At 40.8% G+C, this 15,591-nt stretch overlaps 1 protein-coding gene across 1 annotated transcript in view; it reads right to left on the bottom strand.

Moving 5' to 3' along the window:
- Window positions 1-15,591, bottom strand: part of ADAMTS12 (ADAM metallopeptidase with thrombospondin type 1 motif 12) — a 389,258-nt gene that overhangs the window by 91,573 nt on the left and 282,094 nt on the right. The window lies entirely within an intron of this gene.

The raw sequence follows: 15,591 nt of genomic DNA, 5'->3' as shown, positions 1-15,591 counted from the left end.
ATGGAGAAGCTTTATTCAGTCAGCCAAAACAAGACTGGGAGCTGACTGTGGCTCAGATCATGAGCTCCTTAGTGCAAAATTCAGACTTAAATTGAAGAAAGTAGGGAAAACCACTAGACCATTCAAGTATGACCTAAATCAAATCCCTTATGATTTTACAGTGGAAGTGAGAAATAGATTTAAGGGCCTAGATCTAATAGATAGAGTGCCTGATGAACTATGGACGGAGGTTCGTGACACTGTACAGGAGACAGGGATCAAGACCATCCCCATGGAAAAGAAATGCAAAAAAGCAAAATGGCTGTCTGGGGAGGCCTTACAAATAGCTGTGAAAAGAAGCGAAGTGAAAAGCAAAGGAGAAAAGGAAAGATATAAGCATCTGAATGCAGAGTTCCAAAGAATAGCAAGAAGAGATAAGAAAGCCTTCCTCAGCCATCAGTGCAACGAAATAGAGGAAAAGAACAGAATGGGAAAGACTAGAGATCTCGTCAAGAAAATTAGAGATACTAAGGGAATATTTCATACAAAGATGGGCTCGATAAAGGACAGAAATGGTATGGAACTAACAGAAGAAGAAGATATTAAGAAGAGGTGGCAAGAATACACAGAAGAACTGTACAAAAAAGATCTTCATGACCAAGATAATCACAACGGTGTGATCACTCACCTAGAGCCAGACATCCTGGAATGTGAAGTCAAGTGGGCCTTAGAAACCATCACTATGAATGTACACCCGTGGTGGATTCATGTCAATGTATGGCAAAACCAATACAGTATTGTAAAGTAAAATAAAGTAAAAATAAAAATTAAAAAAAAAAAGAAAGCATCACTACAAAAAAAACTAATGGAGGTGATGGAATTCCAGTGGAGCGATTTCAAATCCTAAAAGATGATGCTGTGAAAGTGCTGCACTCAGAATGTCAGCAAATTTGGAAAACTCAGCAGTGGCCACAGGATTGGAAAGGTCAGTTTTCATTCCAATCCCAAAGAAAGGCAATGTCAAAGAACGCCCATGCTACCTCACAATTGCACTCATCTCACACTCTAGTAAAGTAATGCTTAAAATTCTCCAAGCCAGGCTTCAGCAATACATGAACCATGAAATTCCAGATGCTCAAGCTGGTTTTAGAAAAGGCAGAGGAACCAGAGATCAAATTGCCAACATCTGCTGGATGATGGAAAAAGCAAAAGAGTTCCAGAAAAACATCTATTCCTGCTTTATTGACTATGCCAAAGCCTTTGACTGTGTGGCTCACAATAAACTGTGGAAAATTCTGAAAGAGATGGCAATACCAGACCACCTGACCTGCCTCTTGAGAAACCTGTATACAGGTCAGGAAGCAACAGTTAGAACTGGACATGGAACAGCAGCCTGGTTCCAAAAAGGAAAAGGAGTATGTCAAGGCTGGATATTGTCACTCTGCTTATTTAACTTATATGCAGAGTACAGCATGAGAAACACTGGACTGAATGAAGCACAAGCTGAAATAAAGATTTCCAGGAGAAATATCAATAAGCTCAGATATGCAGATGACACCACCCTTATGGCAGAAAGTGAAGAGGAACTAAAAAGCCTCTTGATGAAAGTGAAAGAGGAGAATGAAAAACTTGGCTTAAAGCTCAACATTCAGAAAACGAAGATCATGGCATCTGGTCCCATCACTTCATGGCAAATAGATGGGGAAACAGTGGAAACTGTCAGACTTTATTTTTGGGGCTCCAAAATTACTGCAGATGGTGACTGCAGCCATGAAATTAAAAGACGCTTACTCCTTGGAAGGAAAGTGATGACCAACCTAGATAGCATATTGAAAAGCAGAGACATTACTTTGCCAACTAAGGTCTGTCTAGTCAAGGCTATGGTTTTTCCAGTGGTCATGTCTGGATGCGAGAATTGGACTGTGAAGAAAACTGAGTGCCGAAGAATTGATGCTTTTGAAGTGTTGTGTTGGAGAAGACTCTTGAGAGTCCCTTGGACTGCAAGGAGATCCAACCAGTCCATTCTAAAGGAGATCAGCCCTGGGAGTTCTTTGGAAGGACTGATGCTAAAGCTGAAATTCCAGTACTTTGGCCAGCTCATGCAAAGAGTTGACTCATTGGAAAAGACTCTGATGGTGGGAGGGATTGGGGGCAGGAAGAGAAGGGGACGACAGAGGATGAGATGGCTGGATGGCATCACTGACTCGATGGACATGAGTTTCAGTGAACTCCGGGAGTTGGTGATGAACAGGGAGGCTTGGCGTGCTGTGATTCATGGGATTGCAAAGAGTCAGACATGACTGAGCGACTGATCTGATCTCTGATCTGATCTGATGGCTGTCCATGGGGTTGCACAGAGTCAGACATGACTGAAATGACTTAGCAGCAGCAGCATGGGTTTTACATTCTTACAAAAGTGAGCTTGAGGCTTTGCCAAAATATTTCTTTTTAGTAAGCAGTCCTGAAGTTTCCTAAAGCTCAACACAGTATCTGTGTTGAGCCTTTTCTGCAGCTGTTCCTCCATAGATAATCCATTGGTTATACTTTCATGGTTGATCTTTTGGCTGGTTACTGGGGTAAATTTTCTTTAAGAAGCCTCTTGTAATGAATGGTAGCACTTGTTCTTCCAACCTTTCCCAAGGTATAGCTCATCCTAAATTCTCCCTGAGTCACCCTAAAGTCACGCCCACAGATAGTTCAGTTCAGTTCAGACACTCAGTCGTGTCTGACTCTTTGTGACCCCATTAATTGCAGCTTGCCAGGCCTCCCTGTCCATCACCAACTCCCGGAGTCCATCCAAACCCATGTCCATTGTGTCGGTGATGCCATCCAGCTATCTCATCCTCTGTCGTCCCCTTCTCCTCCTGCCCTCAATCTTTCCCAGCATCAGGATCTTTTCAAATGAGTCAGCTCTCTGCATCAAGTGGCCAAAGTATTGGAGTTTCAGCTTCAGCATCAGTCCCTCCAATGAACACCTAGGACCGGTCTCCTTTAGGATGGACTGGTTAGATCTCCTCATAGTCCAAGGGACTCTCAAGAGTCTTCTCCAACACAACACTTCAAAAGCATCAATTCTTCTGTGCTCAGCTTCCTTTATAGTCCAACTCTCACATCCATACATGCCTACTGGAAAAACCATAGCCTTGAGTAGACAGACCTTTGTTGGCAAAGTATTGTCTCTGCTTTTGAATATGCTGTCTAGGTTGGTTATAACTTTCATTCCAAGGATCAAGCGTCTTTTAATTTCATGGCTGCAATCACCATCTGCAGTGATTTTGGAGCCCAAAAGAATAAAGTCAGCCACTGTTTCCACTGTTTCCCCATCTATATGCCATGAAGTGATGGGACCAGATGCCATGATCTTCGTTTTCTGAATGTTGAGCTTTAAGACAACTTTTTCACTCTCCTCTTTCACTTTCATCAAGAGGCTTTTTAGTTCCTCTTCACTTTCTGCCACAAGGGTGGTGTCCTCTGCATATCTGAGCTTATTGATATTTCTCCTGGCAATCTTGATTCCAGCTTGTGCTTCTTCCAGCCCAGGTTTCTCATGATGTACTCTGCATATAAGTTAAATAAGCAGGGTGACAATATACAGCTTTGATGTACTCCTTTTCCTATTTGAAACCAGGCTGTTGTTCCATGTCCAGTTCTAACTGTTGCTTCCTGACCTGCATATAGGTTTTTCAAGAGGCAGGTCAGGTGGTCTGGTATTGCCATCTCTTTCAGAATTTTCCACTGTTTATTGTGATCCACACAGTCAAAGGCTTTGGCATAGTCAATAAAGCAGGAATAGATGTGTTTCTGGAACTCTCTTGCTTTTTTGATGATCCAGCAGATGTTGGCAATTTGATCTCTGGTTCCTCTGCCTTTTCTAAAACCAGCTTGAGCATCTGGAAGTTCATGGTTCATGTATTGCTGAAGCCTGGCTTGGAGAATTTTAAGCATTACTTTACTAGCGTGTGAGATGAATGCAATTGTGCAGTAGCATGGGCATTCTTTGGCATTGCCTTTCTTTGGGATTGGAATGAAAATTGACCTTTCCAATCCTGTGGCCACTGCTGAGTTTTCCAAATTTGCTGACATTCTGAGTGCAGCACTTTCACAGCATCATCTTTTAGGATTTGAAATCGCTCCACTGGAATTCCATCACCTCCACTAGCTTTGTTTGTAGTGATGCTTCCTAAGGCCCACCTGACTTCACATTCCAGGATGTCTGGCTCTAGGTGTGTGGGAGTGATTACACCTTCGTGATTATCATGGTCATGAAGATCTTTTTTGTACAGTTCTTCTGTGTATTCTTGACACCTCTTCTTAATATCTTTTGCTTCTGTTAGTTCCATAACATTTCTGTCCTTTATTGAGCCCATCTTTGTGTGAAATGTCCCACAGATAAACCAGGAGTAAAATCAAATATGGCAGAGAGGACAGATGAATGACCACATACAGAAGGAGACACTTGTTTTTATACTCTGAGTTCTCTTTGAAAAGTGGGCTGTGGGCAGGATCCTCTATGATCCACCTCCCAGAATACTGGAAATAAAAGCAAAAATAAACAAATGAGGTCTAATTAAAATCAAAAGCTTCTGCACAACAAAGGAAAGTATAAGCAAGGTGAAAAGACCGCCTTCTGAATGGGAGAAAACAATAGCAAATGAAGCAACTGACAAACAACTAATCTCAAAAATATATAAGGAACTCCTGCAGCTCAACTCCAGAAAAATAAACGACCCAATCAAAAAATGGGCCAAAGAACTAAATGGACATTTCTCCAAAGAAGACATATGGATGGCTAACAAAAGCATGAAAAGATGCTCAACATCACTCATTATCAGAGAAATGCAAATCAAGACCACAATGAGGTACCATTTCACACCAGTCAGAATGGCTGCAATCAAAAAGTCTACAAGCAATAAATGCTGGAGATGATGTGGAGAAAAGGGAACCCTCTTACACTGTTGGTGGGAATGCAAACTAGTACAGCCACTATGGAAAACAGTGTGGAGATTCCTTAAAAAATTGCAAATAGAACTGCCTTATGACCCAGCAATCCCACTGCTGGGCATACACACAGAGGAAACCAGAATTGAAAGAGACACGTGTACCCCAATGTTCATCGCAGCACTGTTTATAATAGCCAGGACATGGAAACAACCTAGATGTCCATCAGCAGATGAATGGATAAGAAAGCTGTGGTACATATACACAATGGAGTATTACTCAGCCATTAAAAAGAATACATTTGAATCAGTTCTAATGAGATGGATGAAATTGGAGCCGATTATACAGAGTGAAGTAAGCCAGAAAGAAAAACACGAATACAGTATACTAACACATATATACAGAATTTAGAAAGATGGTAATGATGACCCTGTATGCAAGACAGCAAAAGAGACACAGATGTGTAGAACGGACTTTTGGACTGTGAAGGAGAGGGAGAGGGTGGGATGATTTGGGAGAATGGTATTGAAACATGTATACTATCATGTAAGAAACGAAGCACCAGTCTATGTTCGATACAAGATACAGGATGCTTGGGGCTGGTGCATGGGGATGATCCAGAGAAATGACATGGGGTGGAAGGTGAGAGGGGGATTCAGGATTTGGAGCTCATATACACCCATGGTGGGTTCATGTCAATGTATGGCAAAACCAATACACTATTGTAAAGTAAAATAAAGTAAAAATAAAATTTAAGAAATATATATACATAAAAAAGAAAAGTGGGCTGTGGGAAATAAGTGGGCTGGCTTTGATGATAGTCAACTAAATTTATAATATTCTCTTGCCAATTTTTCATACGGATTTCTGCTCTCAAACAAAGATAAAAATTTAAAATAGACTAAGGAAATAAAATCTTAGTGGATTTTTTTTAAATCCTAAATTTCATTTTAAGTAACTTAGTTACCTCAACTTTTAATAAAATAAAAGCAGAAAAAGCAGGCTGCCTTTCTGCCAGATTTAATCAGAATGCTCTATCTACAATAATCAACATAACTCGCTTCTTGTCCCCCACTCATTTCAACAAAAATTACTGCATTTTCTCCCAAACTATGTTTTTTGGATTCCTCATTTTGTTCTTGTTCCTGGAGGAATGTTGGTTTAAATTCATCTTTGAAAAAAGGAGAAGGGGTATGTATGGAGGCACAATATTCTCTTGAAGCCAACAGATATCGAGTTGCTAGGAGAAGCTGACTGTACACGTTGCCTGATTGGGAAGCGGGAGCCTCTTGATTTAGAGATGTGTGACAGCCTTTGGTGGACAGGCACAGGCAATGTCCCTCCAGTCCTTTCTCTTTGGCAGGTCAAGACTGAGCCAGCAGAGGCAGAGCTCTATCTTTCCCTTGGAACATATCATTTTGGTTCTCCTTCAAAAGCCTTCTTCCAGATAAGAAGCCAATGACCGATTACATCTTAGTGAATTTATACTTTAGTAGCTCTCTGCTCCAAATAGACAAGAGTAATTTGTAGGTGTTGGAGAAGACTCTTGAGAGTTCCTTGGACTGCAAGGAGATAATACCAGTCAACCTAAGGAAATCAGCCCTGAATACTCATTGGAAGGACTGATGCTGAAGCTGAAACTGCAATACTTAGGCCACCTGAGGCAAAGAGTCAACTCACTGGGAAACTCTGATGCTAGGAAAGATTGAAGGCAGGAGAACTAGGAGGCAACAGAGGATGAGATGGTTGGATGGTATCACTGAATCAATGGACATGAGTTTGAGCAAACTCCAGGAGATAGTGAAGGACAGGGAAAGCTAGCATGCTTCAGCCCATGGAGTCATAAATAGCTGGACGTGACTTCCCTGAACAAAAACAACAAATATGTAAAATTACTGGTAGTTCAGTAATATGCAAAATTTTAAAGTATTCAATTAGAACTATTTAAAAGGGAAAACCAAAATGTCACAATGCTTAAATATAAGTAAATATCCTGACAAAAGGGTGAGCAGGACTTAAGTGCAGGGTCTGTCAGAAGCTATTGTCGATGGTGGCCATGTACTTGGCTCCAGTGAAGTCTCAGAGCTTTAACTCCTCCACCTGAGGTGGGAGGGAGACCACCCTCACCACAGACTTCTTAGATCCTAACTCATGAACTTCAGGCCTAGGAAGGTGGCAAAGCAAGGACTCAGCTTGTCGCATAAACACTCCACCAAGCTGCCTGCTGTCTCTGTGATAATTCCTAACGTATTTTCAATGTCACAAGGAGAGGCAACTCTGAACCACCTTAACAAGTACTGTCCTAAAATGAAGTCCCACAGGGTGGTCAGGAAAACAGTGCCAAAACTAGGAAAAGTGGGCACACATAGAGAGTAAAGGGGAGGAAAAGGACAGGAAAGAGAAAAATAAAAAGAATCCAAAAGGGAGAGTTTGTCCATAAAGAAGGTTGAGCACCAAAGAGTTGAAGCTTTCAAATTGTGGTGCTGGGGAAGACTCTTGAGAGTACCTTGGACTGCAAGATCAAACTAGTCAATCCTAAAGGAAATCAATCCTGAATATTCATTAGAAGGACTAATGCTGAAGCTCCAATACTTTGGTCACCTGATGGGAACAGCCGACTCATTGGAAAAGACCCTGATGCTGGGAAAAATTGAGAGCAGGAGGAGAAGGAGGTGACAGAGGATGAAATGGTTGGATGGCATCATTGAATGAAAGAACATGAGTTTGAGCAAGCTCTGGGAGACAGTGGAGGACAGAGGAGCCTGGTATCCTGCAGTCCATGGGGTTGCAAAGAATTTGACACAACTTAGTGACTTAGCAACAAATAGGAAATCATGCTTAAATCAAGCCTATAAATTATTATTCCAAAGTCCATAAAGAAATATATAATTGAAAAAGCAAGAGAGTTCCAGAAAAACATCTATTTCTGCTTTATTGACTATGCCAAAGCCTTTGACTGTGTGGATCACAAACTGTGGAAAATTCTGAAAGAGATGGCAATACCAGACCACCTGACCTGCCTCTTGAGAAACCTGTATACAAGTCAGGAAGCAACAGTTAGAACTGGACATGGAACAGACTGGTTCCAAATAGGAAAAGGGGTACATCAAGGCTGTATATTGTCACTCTGCTTATTTAACTTATATGCAGAGTACATCATGAGAAATGCTGGGCTGGATGAAGCACAAGCTGGAATCAAGACTGCCAAGAGAAATATCAATAACCTCAGATATGCAGAGGACACCACCCTTATGGCAGAAAGTGAAGAAGAACTAAAGAGCCTCTTGATGAATGTGAAAGAAGAGTGAGAAAGTTGGCTTAAAGCTCAACATTTAGAAAACTAAAATCATGGCATCTGGTCCCATCACTTAACGGCAAATAGATGGGGAAAGAGTGGAAACAGTGGCTGACTTTATTTTTTTGAGCTCAAAAATCACTGCAGATGGTGACTGCAGCCATGAAATTAAAAGACACTTACTCCTTGGGAGGAAAGTTATGACCAACCTAGACAGCATATTAAAAAGCAGAGACATTACATTGTCAACAAAGGTTTGTCTAGTCAAGGCTATGGTTTTTCCAGTAGTCATATATGGATGTAAGAGTTGGACTGTAAAGAAAACTGAGTGCAGAAGAATTGATGCTTTTGAAGTGTGGTGTTGGGGAAGACTCTTAAGAGTTGCTTGGACTGCAAGGAGATCCAACCAGTCCATCCTAAAGGAGATCAGTCCTGGGTGTTCATTGGAAGGACTGATGTTGAAGCTGAAACTCCAATACTTTGGCCACCTGATGCAAAGAGCTGACTCATTTGAAAAGACCCTGATGCTGGGAAAGATTGAGGGCAGGAGGAGAAGGGAATGACAGAGGATGAAATGGTTGGATGACATCACTGACTCAATGGACATGAGTTTGGGTAGACTCCAGGAGTTGGTGATGGACAGGGAGGCCTGGCATGCTGCAGTTTATGGGGTCACAAAGAGTTGGACACAACTGAGTGACTGAACTGAACTGAAGGACAGTAAAATAATTACAACAGGAATTTACTCTGGATAAAATAGGTTTGATAGGACAGTGCTATGGAATGAACATTTGTTGAACATATGAAAATTCATATGTTGATGTCCTACCACCTCCCCCACCCAGTGTCATGGTATTTGCAGGTAGGGCATGTGGGAGGTAATTGGGTCATGAGGGTAAGGTCCTTATGACAGAACAGACACCCTTATGTAAAGGAGAAGGGGCACGAGAGGTCTTACTCTCTCTGCCATGTAAGGATACAGTGAGAAGTGGCCAACAAGTCAGAAGATTCTCACTGTGAACTGAATCTGTGAGCACCTTGACCTTGGAATTTCTAGCCTCCAGAACTGTGAGAAATGAAGCTTCCCAGTCTGTTGTGTTTTGTAATAGCAGTCCAAACTGAAAAAGATGACAATCTGACATATATTTTAAAATAAGCATGATACTTGCTGCCTTTGGATATTTTCACTTGGATATCTCACATGCATTTTAACTGAATTCACATAATTATAAACTCTTTAGAACTGTTTCTTGTCACATCTCTCTGCTTCAGTGAGTAAAACCACATTTAGCCAGTTATGCAAAGGAGAACACTGAGTGTTACCTTTCAACCATCCCTCAGGCTCAAAAAACTCCCTACCAACAGACAAACTGAATCAACCACTAAGTCCAGGCTACTCCACCTCCAAAATATCTCCACATTTGTATAATTTTTCTGCCTGTAACACCTTACTTTTATTTATTTTAATTATTATTATTACTTTTACTTTAAAATATTGTATTGGTTTTGCCACACACCTACATGAATCCGCCATGAGTGTACACATGTTCCCAATCCCAAACCCCTCTCCCACCCGCCCCCCTCGCCACACACACACCATCGCTCCGGGTCATTCCAGTGCACCAGCCCCAAGCATCCTGCACCCTGCATCAAACCTAGACTGGTGATTCATTTTTTATATGATATTATACATGTTTCAATGCCATTCTCCCAAATCATCCCACCCTCTCCCTCTCCCACAGAGTCCAAAAGACTGTTCTAGACATCTGTGTCTCTTTTGCCCTCTCACATACAGGGTTATTGTTACCATCTTTCTAAATTCCATATATATGTGTTAGTACACTGTATTGGTGTTTTTCTTTCTGGCTTACCTCACTCTGTATAATCGGCTCCAGTTTATCCATCTCATTAGAACTGATTCAAACGTATTCTTTTTAATGGCTGAGTAACACTCCATTGTGTATATGTACCACAGCTTTCTTATCTATTCATCTGCTGATGGACATCTAGGTTGTTTCCATGTCCTGGCTATTATAAACAGTGCTGCGATGAACATTGGGGTACACGTGTCTCTTTCAATTCTGGTTTCCTTGGTGTATATGCCCAGCAGTGGGATTGCTGGGTCATAAGGCAGTTCTATTTCCAGTTTTTTAAGGAATCTCCACACTGTTCTCCATAGTGGCTGTACTAGTTTGCATTCCCACCAACAGTGTAAGAAGATTCCCTTTTCTCCTCACCCTCTCCAGCATTTAATACTTGGAGACTTTTGGATCACAGCCATTCTGACTGGTGTGAAATGGTACCTCATTGTGGTCTTGATTTGCATTTCTCTGATAATGAGTGATGTTGAGCATCTTTTCATGTGTTTGTTAGCCATCTGTATGTCTTCTTGGAGAAATGTCTATTTAGTTCTTTGGCCCATTTTTTGATTGGGTCATTTACTTTTCTGGAATTGAGCTGCAGAAGTTGCTTGTATATTTTTGAGATTAGTTGTTTGTCAGTTGCTTCATTTGCTATTATTTTCTCCCATTCAGAAGGCTGTCTTTTCACCATGCTTATAGTTTCCTTTGTTGTGCAGAAGCTTTTAATTTTAATTAGGTCCCATTTGTTTATTTTTGCTTTTATTTCCAGAATTCTGGGAGGTGGGTTATAGAGGATCCTGCTGTGATTTATGTCAGAGAGTGTTTTGCCTATGTTCTCTTCTAGGAGTTTTATAGTTTCTGGTCTTATGTTTAGATCTTTAATCCATTTTGAGTTTATTTTTGTGTGCAGTGTTAGAAAGTGATCTAGTTTCTTTCTTTTACAAGTGGTTGACCAGTTTTCCCAGCACCACTTGTTAAAGAGATTGTCTTTTCTCCATTGTATATTCTTGCCTCCTTTGTCGAAGATAAGGTGTCCATAGGTGTGTGGATTTATCTCTGGGCTTTCTATTTTGTTCCATTGATTTATATTTCTGTCTTTGTGCCAGTACCATACTGTCTTGATGACTGTGGCTTTGTAATAGAGCCTGAAGTCAGGCAGGTTGATTCCTCCAGTTCCATTCTTCTTTCTCAAGATTGTTTTGGCTATTTGCAATTTTTTGTATTTCCATACAAATTGTGAAATTATTTGTTCTAGCTCTGTGAAAAATACCACTGGTAGCTTGATAGGGATTGCACTGAATCTACAGATTGCTTTGAGTAGTATACTCATTTCCACTATACTGATTCTTCCAATCCATGAACATGATATATTTCTCCATCTATTAGTGTCCTCTTTGATTTCTTTCATCAGTGTTTTATAGTTTTCTATATATAGGTCTTTAGTTTCTTTAGGTAGATATATTCCTAAGTATTTTCTTCTTTTCGTTGCAATGGTGAATTGAATTGTTTCCTTAATTTCTTTTTCTATTTTCTCATTATTAGTGTATAGGAATGCAAGGGGTTTCTGTGTGTTGATTTTATATCCTGCAACTTTACTGTATTCATTGATTAGCTCTAGTAATTTTCTGGTGGAGTCTTTAGGGTTTTCTATGTAGAGGAGCATGTCATCTGCAAATAGTGAGAGTTTTAATTCTTCTTTTCCAATTTGGATTCCTTTTATTTACTTACTTTTAAACTTTTTCTTTTTTATTGAGGTATAGCCGATTAACAAAAAATGTTGTGATGGTTTCAAGTAAACCACAAAGGGACCTAGCCATATACATACACTTATCTTTTCTCCCCCAAGCCTCCAATGCCATCCAGACTGCCACATAACATTGAGCAGAGTTCCATGTGCTACACAGCAGGGCCTTGTTGGTTATCCATTTTAAATATAGCAGTGTGTACCACCTTACTTTTAGTTCAAGCCACTAATATTACTTCCCCGGATAACTGCCAAGATCTTCTTTCTCTTTGCCATTCCTCCAGAGTTTCTCCCACATGGAAACAAAACATTGACCCTAGTTAACTCTGAGAGTAAGGAAAGAGAGTGGAATTAGGGAGTGCTCTTTAAGTATATTTGTGCAGTTTTTTATTTTTTAAAAATGATGATTGAAATAAACATGACATAATAATAAGATCTGATAAACTTGAGTGGTTGATATACAGGAGTTTGTTATGGCATTCTCCTTTTTTTGCTGGGATGTTTGAAATATTTTCCAGTGAAAGAGTGTAAAACTAATATAACACAATAACAAAATAAATAAAGTAAAATAAAATAAAATGATTGCTACTATCCATTTGCAACCCTTTTACTACGGGAATCAATTTGATAATAAATTTCTTAATATTTGGTATATCTTACTTTTTGAACCTAGAAATTACATTTACAAATTAACATTTAATGAGATCATTCTTTACATGGGCCCAAAGATGCTCATTACAAGGTGATGATCAATAAGGAATTGGCTAAGGGAATTTTGCTTTGTCTTGCCAATGAAATATAATGTGTCCCTAAAAATGATTGCTCTGGAGACTGAATAATACATGGAGAGGTACCTGTGTTAGGATGTTAAATGAAAACATGTGTGTCTGTGTACATAAATCCATCCACATGCACACAACTATAAACATCTACTGGAGAAGGAAATGGCAACCCACTCCAGTGCTCTTGCCTGGAAAATCCCATGGGTGGAGGAGCCTGGCAGGCTACAGTTCATGAGGCTGCAAAGAGTTGGACACTACTGAGCAACTTCACTTTATTTCACATAAACATCTATGATGAGAAACAAGAATATTGAAGGGCAATAAAGCAAAATACCAAAGTGCATATGTGTTAGGATGCTGATTTAAAAAATTTTTTTCATTAATGTATTTAAGTTAGTTTTATAATATATAAAGTTTTAATCTGACATAAAAATACACCACCAAATGATTCAGTGTTTCAGGCATGCTTCCATCTTTATATTTAACAGTAAGTGTCCTGTGTAAATATTAGCATTTCATTCTCTATGCCTGAGAGTACGAAGGTAGATATGCTGTCACTCTTCTCTGCCAGAACAAAGACAGCACAGTGCTATTTGAATAAATAGCAGAGGCTGAAATTCAGGTGAGCATGTGGACACTATGATGGCTCTGCTAAGGTTTAATAAGCAGAGTGACATTTGCCCAAGTTGGCCGAGGTGCAACTGAAGGATCAGGGTGTATCAAAATCAAAGGCCCAATTCACACTTGGCAAAGCTGTTGCATCTCCTTGCTAACTGCAGATGTATCTTTATGATTCTCACACCAATCAGCCATTTATATTGTATTTCCCCTGTTCTGAAATATCACACAAGTCATGCAAAGGGTCCAACCCATGCTGAAATAGCAGGAGGGGGTAGATGATGTTCTCTTCTTCTCTGAGGAGGCCCTGCTCATGCAGGACTGGCTGAGTTTCTCTCTGTGGTGTCCTGGGACAAATGATTCAAACTTAAAGCTTAAAATCCTAGGATAGAGGAGCCTAGAAGGCTACGGTCCGTGGGGTTGCAAAAGAGTAGGACACAACTTAGCAACTAAACAATAACAATCCTTGCACAGAAAAGAGAAAAAAAGGGATGCAAAACTGAAAAAGTATTTGTTAACCACAATGAAGTCTCAATGACTTCATGTTCCTCACAGCTGATCCTCAGGGAAATATTTTCTTATTTTCTGCTTAAGTAGCTTTTGCTTCTCAGCGTGTTCAGTCCTCCTAGGCAGCATACTTGGCGGGAACAGCAGGACAGGCTCTCACGGGTGCCCCTGAGGCTGCTGTCAGTGCACATTTGACCTGGACAGATTTCCAGAGGTTTGGGGTTTTCAAAACATCACACATTTTGAAATGAACATATGACCTGTTATTTCTAAAGGTTGTGTGCTCACTCATGTCCAACTCTTTGTGACCCCATGGAATGTAGCCCACCAGGCTCCTCTGTCCATGGGATTCTCCAGGCAAGAATACTGGAGTAGGTTGCCATTTCCTTCTCCCTTCCAAAGGTTAGCCCTTGGTTTTCTATACTGAAGGAGGGAAAGAAAGAAATCAGTAATACAAAAATTGTCTCGCTGTTGCTGGATCTCTTTCCATGATTCCTCCTGGGGGACAGTGGGTAGAAGGAGCAAGTGGACAAGTGGAGCAAAGTATATGAGAGGAAGCCGGGGAGAAGGAGGCTGTATTCTCCTGGCTCCTTCACTCCATCACTTTGATTCTCTTTCCTGGATTGCTGATTCTGGCGTTTCAGCATATAGTTGTCCTTGTTTTATAGGCAGTAGTAACAATGCATGCATGCATGCTAAGTCGCTTCAGTCATGTCTGACTCTTTACAACCCAATAGACTATAGCCCACCAGTCCGTCCATGGGATTCTCCAGGCAAAAATACTGGAGTGGGTTGCTTTGCCCTCCTCCAGGGGATTTTCCTGATCCAGGGATCGAAGCCACTTCTCTTATGTTTCCTGCTTTGGCAGGCAGGTTCTTTAGCCCTAGTGCTAGTTGCCCTCATTTTATAGGCAGTAATAACAATAGAGGCAGAAAATTCCAGAACAGACTTGGACAGGATCCAAAAGAAGAAAAGAGAGTTAGAGTTTACTATTAAAGCCCCCAGATGAGTGAAGAGCCCCAAGTACCAGAACAACCCCAACTCCTGCCTTCAGAGACCTTGAGAGCCCGTGTTCTACAAATGTCCACGTGCTCCTGTCCAGCTTCTAGCATCTGTCTGCAGCAGGACTGTGCCTACAGGGCTGAGGCCAATCAAACCTAAGCAGAAGTGGTCTACATCACTCCAGGCCATGGCCATTATGAAGGGCCAGTCTGCCTCTTCAATTTCTGCCCTCCCAGTGGTGCAATTTCAGATGTCTCAGCTACCAGACAAAGCAGGGTCATCTGATCCATGTCAGATTTAGAATGGGATAAAAATAAACCTTCACCGTGTTCCTAAGATTTTGATTTGTTACCGCAGCAGAACTTGTCCTATCCTGACATACTTAACAGCAAGGAACCTCTCCAATGCTTGATTTTATGAGAGAAAACTATTATTCCTGTAGGTATGAAAAACTGCTCAATTGGAGACAGAAGAAGACCATTGGGCTAGGAATCAGGAGAGCTGGTTATGGTCTGGATGTGGCCATAATGGAAAGGATGCCTCTGGTAGGTGGTTTGACTTCTGTGGTCCTCAACTAGAGCAGTTATAAATCTTTATGTTTTCCTTTTTAAAAAGACACACAGGTTGTTGCTAAGCACAAGATTTGAGCTCCATGACTCCCTTGAGGGTTGGGATGGGGTGGGAGGTGGGAGGGAGGTTCAAGAGGGAGGGGACATGGGTATACCCATGGCTGATTCATGTTGATGTATGGCAGAAACCAACAAAATATTGTAAAGCAATTATCCTCCAATTAAAAATAAATAAATAAGTAAATAAAAAGACATGTAGGGACTTCCCTGGCAGTCCAGTGGCTAAGACTCCAAG

This window comes from Capra hircus, chromosome 20 (assembly GCF_001704415.2).
Source record: "Capra hircus breed San Clemente chromosome 20, ASM170441v1, whole genome shotgun sequence".
NCBI lineage: Eukaryota > Metazoa > Chordata > Mammalia > Artiodactyla > Bovidae > Capra > Capra hircus.
This window is presented reverse-complemented; position numbering and strand designations above follow the sequence as displayed.